This window comes from Mangifera indica, chromosome 10 (assembly GCF_011075055.1).
Source record: "Mangifera indica cultivar Alphonso chromosome 10, CATAS_Mindica_2.1, whole genome shotgun sequence".
In the NCBI taxonomy this organism is placed as follows: Eukaryota; Viridiplantae; Streptophyta; class Magnoliopsida; order Sapindales; family Anacardiaceae; genus Mangifera; species Mangifera indica.
Genome location: NC_058146.1, coordinates 15648056 through 15658998, shown reverse-complemented (window position 1 = coordinate 15658998; position 10943 = coordinate 15648056). Strand labels below are relative to the sequence as shown.

Below are 10943 nucleotides of genomic sequence, written 5' to 3'. Positions count from 1 at the left end.
TTCCCAGATGATGAAAACGAGATCGCCATATGGGTTGGGTGGAGTTGAGGTAGGTTGTCGAAAGAAAGGAAACCGTCGAGAGGGAAAGACGACCGACAATAACACTGGAGAAAGTGAACGAGTTTTGAAATTAAACCCTAGGGGCAATGTGATCTTTTTAAACTTGGTTTAGAGGAGAAAATTAGTTTTTTAAAATTTATGGGAAAAATGAAATCATATTTAAATTTATTTTTAATATTAAATATAAAATGACGATTTTACTCTTAAAATTAACAGATTTAAACGATCATGGATAAGTAAATAAGATTTTGAAAGTTAATTAAGAAAACTTTGAGAATTCAGTATAATTTAAGCGAAAAATAGTCCTTTGGCCCTTAACAAAATAATTTCTTTTAATAATTATTAAATTTTACTAATTTATTTTTTCTTTCGAATTAAAATAATCAAAGATCTTAAATGACAAATCAATCATTCAAATCATATTTTATATATATTTTAAGTGAGGTAAAATAATTTTTTGTATTACTTATTATCATGTTCTAATTAAAGAAAATTCTTCATTTTATCAATGACATATTGAGACTTATTTTCTCTAATTACATCTTATTAACTTACCTAACGTTTAAACCATGACAACTGTTACCATATACTCTGTCAATAAAAAGAAACGGATAACTCGCATACATGGTACAACAGTATTACTCCATCCAAATCGGAAAACATTGTTAACCAGACATGAGATGATTCTATTACTTTGTACTTCAATTTTGAATTGATATCTACTAATAATAAACATATGAAATGTGGGCCTGGCTATGAGTTTCTTTATGTTCTCACTGAATCAAAAAAAAAAAAAAAAAATATCTCTTACTTTCTAAGGGCACTTTCATTATATGAGAGATTGACGCATCCTCATTTCTCAACATGTTTTACAATAATATGAGCCATTACAGGCAACCCCAAAATCAAACTAATTGTAATATAATCGGCAGTGTCCAAAGATCAGACTAACCACTTCATTAATGGCAGGCGTTCAAACATCGAGATCACAGTAATGGTCAGTAATCATTGACAAAAGAATATAATGACCATGTTAAAGCCAATTCCAGATCAATTATTTTTTATTCTTACCTCACAAATGATTCTCTTGAGGATGCCTTCTGTATTCTCTACCTACATAATCAGAGCGGCTCATCTTGTGTCCGTCTTCTACATTATCGTGCTTGTAACTTGTCAAGTACTCGTGTCGCCTCTTTCCTTCCAATTGCCTATCCACTGGGCTCCCAGCTTTTCTCTTTCGACTGTTCAACATGGAAGAAGCATCATCAACCATTTCCCCTTCTTCAGCATTCTCAGTTTTGAATCCCCTTGACGACTGTCCTTTGGTGCCAAAATTGTTATCATCTCCAGTTTCCACAGGTTGCTTACCATGATCTGAATTCTCATGTGATTTTAACCAGCTTTGCCTACGCTCCCGCTTGATTTTCTCATCCTCGACTGCCAATTCAACACCGTCTTCCAGCTCCCTCTCAATAAGATCATCCTCATCCATACATTCCTTTTTCCTCGTTGTTTCACCTCGGGACTTTTTTCTTTTCTCTAGTGCTGCCTTCACCTTATCTTTGTTGATCATCTTAATAGCTTCGCTGGGCGACTGGCTCACAGGACCTTCCTGAATATCCACATTTCGACCTAAAACACTGCTAGATTTGCATGATGCACCATCATCTCTCCACTCTCCTGCATCTGCAACGTCATTCCTTCCACCAGTCCTTCCTCGTTCTTCACCAATTTGCTCAATCCCAGATTTAGATTTGTTTTGAACTTCTTTTGTGTTCTCCTTGTGAGACAATTCCTCAGGATGCTGATTATCTTTAGTTTCTGCATCCACTTTATAGTCAGAAGTATCACTACCCGTCTCTCCACTTCCATCATCATTATTTTGGTTACTTTGAGATGGTCTTGGCATGACTCCTTGGTTTTCCAGATGTCGGAGTTCACTTGCTGGACGGGCTGACAGTTGCTTTGAAGCCTTTTCCTCACTTAGTGCTGGAGTTTTAGGGGGTGATGAGTTGACCCTGGACCAGCACTTCCTTCAACTTCACAACCCTGAGATTGGGGCACTCTGCTTTGCTCATACAGTTCCAGCATTTGATTGCTAACCTCTGCAAATTGTGATAACTCAAAACATTATCCAAGCTGGCATGAAGTTAAGGACACAAATGGACAGCCTAGACATAACAGTCAGCATCCATGGCACACCATTTGGCATATAAGACTATGGCTGCTAAATTTTGGACCAAGTAGACAACAGTATTTTATATATTATCAAAGTCCAATTCACAAACTGACATAATCTCGTCCCCTAAATTTTGACAAGGTATGGATAGAGGATAGCTACAAACATATGACTGGGATTAACTTTTAACAAAATCTCATGGGTCAAATGCTGCAAGCGAACAACCATGAGCAGCATTAGTGCCATGGAGCTGTTTACAGTCTGCCCCATTGAGTCCATTAATATTTACTATAGAAAACAGGGGAGGAAACCAACCCTCCAATTGGCGTGGGGTAACATCAAATTGTTGCCACCAAACCTTCTCACCATCAGATGGAAGCTTCACTTTGAGGAACTTGGCAGCAAGGAAAATGGCACCTGCCGCAATATGATGAGGCTTAAATTGCAGGCAGAGTGAGGTCCTCAGCCTGCAAGCCGCTTTCCAGTGTGTGAACAAGAGAAATAGAAGGAAGCTAAAAATTAAAAACTAAGAAAAAAAGCTTATTAAGCATACCCATCATTTACAAAGTTCCAAGCAACTCGAGCAAGATCATTTTGTGCGACCGTGAATTTCTTTATTGCATCAACAAGGGGTTTATACGGATGATGAACATTGAGGTCAAAGCCTAGAGTGGCAAGTACAACTCTCTCACCAAGTAAAATAATTTCTTTTTGTTGCTCATATACCTCCTGCAAGTTAAATGTGAATAAATGAATAAGTAACCAGTGTTGTAACTACACATGAAACTAAGTAGAAAGAAAACCAAGAAATCAAACTAATATAGAAACAAAGGTAACAGGGAGATGATTTACCAATGGTACAGCTGTTGGTCATAAAAAAGTGGATTCTCAGCAAGAATATGCAATCACGAGGAAGATGATATAATTCTGAAAAAATGAGACATATTTCCGCGAAGTTCTTAAGACTCTCCAGAGAAATCACAGGTTTATGAAACTTTTTTAGATATAAAGGAAAAGAAAGAAAACCAGAAAAATCATTGTACATGCAGACGGCTACCAAGGGATACCAACCTAATGGTGACTATATACCAAAGCCTTGATTGAAAAGCCAAGATTAGCAGAGTGAAAATATTTATGTTCTGTTGGGACAAGAGGAGAAGTAGAAAGAAATTTGACATACAGGAGAGAGAGGACAATGAGGCTAATGACAGCAATTACTCTTTAAGTAAACACCAGATTAGAAACAAAAAATATATTGGCGAAAGCAGCTTAGTAGAACACCTTCTGTTGTCTGATCCTCTGGGGTGCAGTGGAGTCCTTTTTATGTATAATCTCATAAGAAACAACAATAACATCCTTAAGTGGACGAGGAGTCTCCTCAACTTTCCCAGCAAGAAACATACACACAGTTGCGATGGTCTGCATGATAAATAAATGAAGTTAGGTCCTAGAATATGTCGATATCCAATTAATCCAAACATACCCTTCATTCAATCAACACGCTATTTCGCCTCAGATTGAAAATTAGAACTATTTCAAAATATTTCTTTTCACACAATCTTACAAGCATAATTAAATCTCCAATGTTTCATCACATTAAAAATCAAATGTTTATAAGAGACATGGTAGTAACAAACATTTCCACATTCACATGATACACTAAGGCTATATGAGCAAGTCATGTCCCTGTGTTTTTATTTTTTTGGTCCATTGTGTCAGGAAGACTGAAATAATAGAGGCTTCCTAATCTATTATTTTATCTTAAATTAGCCAATCATTTCAGTTAATTTAAACCACTACTGCAGTAAACCCAGACATCCATGTCAAACATGATTTATATTGCAATCATTTCAAAAGCGACTCACCTAGAAAACAAAAAACAAGATAATTTCATTTACGAAAAAGGAAGCCTTGAAATTGCTAAGGTTATACATACAATTGCCCAAATCACTTCTCAAAAAATACCAATTAATGTTTTTGCAAAACCACCATACATGGAGTCAACAGAAAGAAATACGGTTAATACTTATTCAAGATGAAAATCTCAACAAAACAACCAAGCTCATAAGTTGATCTATCTTTGAAGTAAACCCAGATCACAAAAATAGAAAAATAAAAAGTCATGAGAATCAGTGCTTTTAAGCATCACAACTCAATCACAAAATGACCTTGAGAGTAAAATGATGCTCCAAAACAATTGTTAATAAAACATGTTTTTGACCTAAAATCATAAATGAGACACTATGACATAGTAAATAAACCAAGTGAAAGCATAAAAATTTAGCCACTATAGTGCAACACAACTTTTAGATTACATACAAAAAAACCTGCAATGCTGAACAAATGCATCACATGTAGTCATAAAATTGCAAGTAAATATTTGAACATATTTATCAAGTATTTTGAGAAATTTAGAATATTATGAAAATACTAGAAAAAAAACCATTAAAAAGAACATCTTTGTACAACTTTCAAAAGTGTCCATGCTATCATAAATCCTGCCAACACTCAAACTCCCAAACTCGATGCATATGGAAGGTATTATATAATTTGTTCTTGCAATCTTGTTTGGCTTAAATTTCTCCTTTCCAAAATTCTATGCTAACCTCAAACAAAGATAACATCTTTGGAAGCATTATCAACAACTCGCATAAAACAACATTAAAAACTACAACAATATTTTATTGAACAATAAGAAACGCCAACAAATTAAGAATTCAGACCAGGTAAAAAACAAGGCACTACTGATTAAAAAAAATACGAGCATAACTTACCCTTCTATCATTTTTGGAATGTGACTGACGAATGAAGAACCGGTGACAAAAGATTATTGCTGTTGCTATAGTTACCTGGGGACTGCACCAAATTCTAACATGGTCAATCATTTTAAATTTCCTTCAAATCAACAGTCATTCCATTCCAAGCTTAAGGGGGCAAAATATTGATAAAACTTGTACTATCAAACAAAAAATAGGTATACATATACATGTATCTTTGTGTGCACGTGTTGCAATGTTTCCCTAAAAGTTTAAAATGAAATGTCAAAGGAAAAAAATTTCCAGTATACTGCCTTATTTTTCCGAAGACATATTGGTACAGCACCAGTAAAGTTATGAAAGTGTAGAGCTTTTACTTTTTTAAGACTATGCGCGAATATAAAAACTATAGAAATGAAATAAAACGTCAATGTAGAGTTTTTCCACTTGTTGGCAAATTAATGATAGTACACATCATTTGATCTAAAACTTTTTGACCAACTAAACTATGGGCTAAAAATTGGAGTAATAAATTGTGCTTAAAAATAGGGCTATTGATATGCATGAATGAGTCTCCAGTTACAGTGTCTTGGAAAAATATGTTAAAATTGAGACTGATTCTTGACCTCCAGATCAATCTAACGGTGCACAATCGAAAAAGAGAAATGACTTTCTAATTTAATTAGAAATGATATGACACAATTGTTTGCATCACTAGTTTTTTTCTCAATCATGTTTTTCATTAACTTTCAAGTATCTAATGTCATGTGTCAAATTAAAAAATTTAATACTTCAGATTTAATTTAAAGAGTACACACTGTTTCATTCACACTTAAAACACTTTTCCACATAAATCTATTTCGATCTAAATAACTAGCACATGGAAAGAGTAAACAAATTTTAAGCATAAGTAAAACAGTGTGAATGAGTATATTTTTTAAATTAAATTCAAACCACTTAGTCTTTTATCTGACACATGTAATGAGATGGTTGAAATGAAAAAATAAAACAAGAATGGGAATAAAAAAACAAGAAGAGAATCCTTTTCTATTCAGATGCAGTTCAACCATGGTGACAAAGACAACATCACTAGCAAAAATGGCAGCGCTAACAACATTGATTCTAATGGTGAATGATGCTGATGCTGGTCTGTAGAGAGGATATTTTGATAAATAGGTTAGTTGGAGCCTATCATGTTGCAAGATGTGCAGACTATGTGGTCTATCCAGCCGCAAAACAGGTGTTGCTACACTAGGCAACCAGTGTCAGATAGTTTACTGCACGTTAGGCAACCATTGATGCATGCTACACAGATTACTTATGAAGCCACCAAAATATGTAGTGACCCATTTAAGCATTAAAACATCCAAAATCATCTTTCAAAATAAGTATATACTATCAAAAATGACATTCTAAATCACAAAGATAATTTCACAAGGCACATCAGCCTGAAATGAGACATATGACATGAACTTACCATGCAAACCCTTTAAACAATATAAATCAACGATTGATACTCTCATAGATTTATAAATGATTACGCATTGTTTATACAGGTAATCCTTCTGGTACTTCAAGAAAACAGTTTATAGGGAAAAAGAAACCTCCTTAACGATATGGAGAGCCAACATCTACTCATTTGTTAGTTCTTAAAGCGAAAATGTTTAATTGTTGGTGCAAAAACCATAGTCATAATATAAATTTTTGGTTAGCAATGAATAATTCAAAAACATAAAGGTCGCACAAGCCATGGAATAAGTTGTAGAAGAGAAATTTATAAACAAATCAGAAACAACACACTTATTCACTAGTCAGCATGTACTTCACAGTTTCTCAAAATATCTACTGGGTTGACTAAAAAAAGCTTATGCCGTATGGTTTTATCCACAGAAACATACCTCGTCAGATTAAGGCAATCATTTCCCCTCACCATCCAAAACAAATTTATTTCAGAAATAATTCAGTTTGTAATATTTTTATGCATAAATCAGAAGCTCATTATTAAGATTGTTTCTCTCAAAATTTCATGAAGCAGAGACATCAGTACATTCTCTATGTTACTCATAATTGGCAATGTCCAGATAAAAGAATATACAGAACACCTCTAAACAGATAGCCAGCAGAAGTCTTTACCACTTATATCCCACATACCTTTATCAATTAGCATACTGATGCAACAAAGAAATAAGTCAAAAATAATTGCATATGAAACAGAAGTTCTGCCATTCATCAACACACACGCATAGAATTTGTACTACAAAGTCCTTAACTGCTAATAGCAGGGTTCTCAGTCAACCTTTACTATTTATCAGTTAAAATCCACAATTTGTACTGATCCTAAATCACGAAGCAGAAATAATTGAAAAAAAGTAGGAAAAGAAAATCCATTTGTTCTGATTTGCCCAGTTTGTTACAAAGAGTTAACCAGGATTAGTGTTGAATAAGGTAACACAGAAATATCAGTTGCATTCTTATAGAAAACACCATCGAGATATTCAATTCACAAAATCCTTTTTTGTTTTAATCAGAAAAAAAAAGTAAATACTGGAACATAGCTTCCTACAGGCTAATTAAGAAATCCTGTACTGGTGTTCCATAAAACCAGTTGCATTCAAGAAGCTAATAAGCCATAGAGGTCAGCCACTCAAGAAGTACAGCAGTATTGTAGCTTTCTGTTTTTTTTTTTTTTTGGGGGGTAAATATTGTAGATTTCATTTATTTATTATACTTGTGAGAAATTCACACAGATAACACTGACAGCTTTACAAGCTTGAGACATATGATTTCAAATTTAAAAAACAAGAATAAGACACTGGTTAGCTCAGACATTACATCATGGGTTCCCCAATTACATACGAATGAGGACTGATTAATTTGAGTTGAAAACTGAGCCAGGTTTTGTTGGTTCATTTCTAAGGATCTTTTTTTCTCATTATTGTACAGTAGGGTTAATAGAATGATTTAAACGGCCTGTGGAAATTAGAATTATAGGAAACTTAATGCCAAGTTAATCTTCAAGTTTAACACTACATATAAAATATTAATTAGACATATTTTCCATAATGTAACCCTAGGCCTTGTATTTTGTAGATGTTGATATTTTCCATAAAGTACAATATACCTATCAAGATTAGACCTACCATCACCAGGGTTAAATTATTTCTATACTCATTAAAATCTACTCTAGGCTACACATGAAATACATGATTTCATCTGGTATAATTCCACAGTCCTTAGTCCAAAGTTCAAATTAGCAGTGATGAGATTATTGTATTCCACAAGCATAATTGTTTTGGCACCTTAGTAATGCTAATCAATGTAGTTTCATATAGAACTTTTTGGTTAGGTGTCTATACAGAAGAAAGCAAAAACCAACAAAGTTTCTAAGAAATTACAGACGACAGCATCTTTAAAGAAACTTCTAAAAGGAATAAAAGATGCTACTCTAGATACTCAAGACACACAAATTCAACCAGTTGTTACCACTCCAAATGTAATGATGACAATAACAAAGGCATCTAATTGAATTCAATGCAACCAATGAAAAATTGCACAAAATAAAAACAACTATTTTTTTAGTCATTAACTTACACTCTCAGCCTCATGCCCAAATCCCGCAAAAATGTACAATATGATTTGCGTAGGTAGGTCTCCTTCTTCAAATCAATTCCATCTCCTCTTGATGGAGAGCTTTCTTCTATTTCTTTCCTTGAAAAATACCAACGAGCCCCACTTTCCTCTGGCTTTTCTTGAGAATTTCTACTCAATGGACCACTCTCAGATGTTCCATGATATGAAGATTCCCCAGGCAACATCCCTGCCATATTATCTTCCAAATCAAAGGATAGCCCAATCCCGTATCAGTTCATCACCCGTGTATGGTACTACACTGATCAGAAATACAATTAACAAAAAAGTGTCAGAATCATACAACAACTAACTAACTAACAAGAATCTATATCAACAGCCAAGCAGATTATTTTAACAGTGCAATTAAAAAAAAGAAAGTTTAGCATAAAGTAACATAATGCCATCTTTAAAGGTAGAACTAATTAGGATTTGTAACACAAACATCTCTGTGGCAAAATACAGCACACAACTAATCATTGTAATCCTTTTCACATTGTTAACTGATCCAAGATCCAAACACAGAAAGACCGAGATTTTGAACATCTACCCCAAAAGAAACTAGTACAGAAGACACTAGTGACAAAATGCCTGTACGATTAAACCCAACATTGATATTTCCCAACAAATCTTAAACACAAAACAGCTTTTTCCCTATATTAACAAGCTTATGAGTTCAGTAATACGGATTAAAAACATTTTCCATCACAATCCTTCAAATTTCCCAAAAAGGCCACCGTTTCAACCTCAAAATTCACTTTCCCAAAACGCCGTGCCCTAATTTCCCTCCCGGAGTTCAAAATAGAAATCTATCAAATTTACCGTCTTTTATTCAATCAAAAATTAACACTTTCAATTTAAAACTCCCAATCACGCTCACTAACACTTCCCACGAAAAGACTACTATATTTAAGAGTATTTTAAAAAATATAAGAAATAAATGAACAAATTACAAAAATAAATAAATAAAAGGCAGTAAGTTTATTTAGAGCTTACATCCAAAGTTTGCGATGAGGAAACACCTGGAAATTGAGAAGGATTGTTCATATTTTACGGGGAGCGATTTTTTTGGGTAAAAACGGCGAAAAGAGAACGAAAAGCGTTGAAAGAAATAGAGAGAGGCGAAGAAGAAGGAGGAGAGAGGAGGAGGAGGAGGAGGGGACGTACCGATGGGGCGGCGGCCTCGACGGAGAAGAGGATCTCTTAAGAGTGTGAAAATCGCTTCACGGCTCTTTTACAAAGAGGAGAGAGAGACCGATCGCTGCTCGAGAGAGAACAAACCGATAGAGGGATAATGTGACATGTTAATCTTCGGGACCAAACGGTGTCGTTGGAAATCCAAGTGAGATTTTTTATCATTAATTTTTTATTAAATTTATTTCAATTTTGACAAAAAAACAAAAGTATCTTTTTTTATTGCGTTATTTAGCGTGTATAATATATATAATATAAATATAAAATTACATATTTTTTTTATCCATTTTGATGTATATGTCAAATGATTTGCATTGACCTGCAGCGGCCTTAAGTATGTCGAAAAAGTATGGTTTTAAAAGGTGCAATTTATTATTATAGCGAGTCATGTTAAACCTACAAGCTTTTTAGTGTGTAACAAATCGATCTGATTTTTTAAAAGAATTTGTTTATTTTTTATGCACACTGCAACTAATTTTTTAATTTTTTATTTTTTATAAAACCCACCCTCCCCAATTTGTAAACCACACATATTTAATCTAATTTTCATTGCTCATCCTTCTCTATATTCTCTTTTTTCAATCCCTTTCACATTCATTTTTTTAATTCAATTTAGTCTCAATTTCTCGTTCCCTTCCCACATATCAAATCATAAATTGTAAGTTAATCATCTAAATCATATTTTATTTATATTTTTAAATAATATAAAATCAATTTTTATTACTAATTGTCTAATCTAATTAAAAAACTCTTATTTTATCGATATTGTGGCGATGGATTTACTTTCTCTAACTACGTCTTTATGATTTATCCTACACTAGAGCTTAAGATAACTATATTTATATGTTTCATCAGCAAAAAGAACCAAATAACTCATACGCATGACCTTCGGTTAGTATCACTCAAGATTTTACTATGCCTTTACTATCTCTATTATCTTAATGTCTATTAACGATTTAATTTCTATTTTGTTTTTCTAATTTTGTTAATTATTATTTTTCTTTAAAATATTTCCATAATGAAAAGACTTATTTTGCTCTAAACAAAAAACATGTGCAAGCAATTAAAACGACCCCACTTTTGTAAATTCAATTAATCAATAATTGGTTTAATGTAAATATTGTAAC

At 33.4% G+C, this 10943-nt stretch overlaps 1 pseudogene; it reads right to left on the bottom strand.

The window, feature by feature from the left end:
• Positions 1-867: 867 nt before the first annotated feature.
• On the bottom strand, positions 868-9941 carry LOC123227862 (annotated as a pseudogene).
• Between the last annotated feature and the right edge of the window lie 1002 nt (positions 9942-10943).